This window comes from Gorilla gorilla, chromosome 3 (genome assembly GCF_029281585.2).
Source record: "Gorilla gorilla gorilla isolate KB3781 chromosome 3, NHGRI_mGorGor1-v2.1_pri, whole genome shotgun sequence".
NCBI lineage: Eukaryota > Metazoa > Chordata > Mammalia > Primates > Hominidae > Gorilla > Gorilla gorilla.
In genome coordinates, this window is record NC_073227.2 from 205,577,870 (window position 1) to 205,579,726 (window position 1,857).

Genomic DNA, 1,857 nt, shown 5'->3' on the forward strand with positions numbered 1-1,857 from the left:
AATATGTAAAAAATAAAAAATATTTGTATTATTCAAGTGAAGATTATAGAGATCTTTTTTTTAAGGGAATAAAACACTTTATTTTAAAAATTCAGGCCCGGTGCAGTGGCTCACGCCTGTAATCCCAGCAATTTGGGAGGCCGAGGCGGGTGGATCACGAGGTCAGGGGTTTGAGACCAGCCTGACCAACATGGTGAAACCCCGTCTCTACTAAAAATATAAAAATTAGCTGGGCGTGGTGGCGGGTGGCTGTAATCCCAGCTACTCAGGAGGCTGAGGCAGGAGAATTGCTTGAACCCAGGAGGCGGAAGTTGCAGTGAGCCGAGATCGCGCCACTGCACTCCAGCCTGGGCGACAGAGCGAGACCTTGTCTCAAAAAATAACAAAATAAATAAAAAGTAAAAATATAATAAATAAAAATTCAAATATGCTTCTAATGAAAACTCCTGTCCATTGATTAAGCACCCACAGAGTGCCGGGCACTGTACAAAACATTAGAAAGACTTGTTCATGCTCTTTTAGAGCAAAATTCACTATTCCGTGGCACTTTGCATGATGCTGACATTTTAGATCCATTGTCATAAAATGACCAAGATCTTCAAGACTTGCTCGAGAAACAAGTTTCCAATCCGTAGTAGAAACAGATCACGCAGGTTAATGCAGAAGGCAACTGGTGATGTCTGCTAACTGTTTCACTTAACGTCCTCTCCCTCTGAAACCACCACCTCCTCTTCCTCCTCTAAAACCACCACCCCTGCCACCTCCCCTTCTTCCTCCTCGGCCTCCCCTGCCACCACGTCTTGGAGGTCCTTTCTCACCTGGAGGCCGAGGTAAAAACCTCTGCAGTGGCAGCAGCTCATATGGGTCTATATAAAACTTCTAGAGTTTTTTAAAGGATGAAGCCTTTCCGTTTTCTGACATGTTAGCGGAAAAATAAAAATCTCTAAGTTGTCCAAATATTTCATCCGCTTTTCCAATTTGTTCTTTGTTTTCTAAGTAAACAGGAGCATTGAAATAAGACACCTTATTTTCATCTGCAGTACGTTTACAAACTATGTCACCTTCACAGGGATGCAGGAACTCTCCTAATAAGACTACACATTCTGGAGGTCCTTGGCCTTGGCCTTTGGTAAAGCCTCCGTGGCCACCCCCTCGTCCAAATCCTCCCCTGTCGCCACCTCTGATATTTCCACCGCCTCCACCTCAGAAGCGGTTGCTGCTGCTGCTGCCGCGGTTGAAACCGCCACCTCCACCACCTCGATCAAAGCCTCCACGACCTCCGCCCGGAAAAGACATTCTCTCTCTTCCCAGCGCCATGTGCACCTCTGGCCCTGGTCTTGAACACACACCCCTGGAGATCTTTTTGAACATATACTTAATCTCAACTAGCTTTAAATTCAGAAGTAGCAACTCCATAGCAATTCAACTTATTTCTACCTTATTAATCATACTGGTCACCTCGAAGAAGCTTCATTGCTATCATCCAGTTTAGACTGGAATGTCATAAATCTCTAGACTGAGTAGCATAATACTCACTATTCAAATAAAATCAAATTTTATAATGTTATGACACCTCCAAATACAAAAAGCAAACCCATGGATGTTAGGTTAAGGTATAGAGACAAGTATTCCTACTTACTATCTTTTAGGGCAGACATACCCCAGCCAGGGTGATTGCAAAATGAAATGGAAATCACATGGTGTAAGGGGACTTGGGACTCACACAGATTGAATTTTCATTCCAACTCTTACATATACAAGCTGCGTGACTCTGGGTAGATTGCATATTCTCTTAGAGTTTCAGTTTCCTCGTCTGTACAACAGATGTTAACACTTACGTGTAAGGCCGGGCGCGGT

At 43.8% G+C, this 1,857-nt stretch overlaps 1 pseudogene; it reads right to left on the minus strand.

Annotated features, from left to right (window-relative positions):
* Positions 1-696: 696 nt before the first annotated feature.
* On the minus strand, positions 697-1,296 carry LOC101126395 (H/ACA ribonucleoprotein complex subunit 1-like; annotated as a pseudogene).
* Positions 1,297-1,857: the final 561 nt, after the last annotated feature.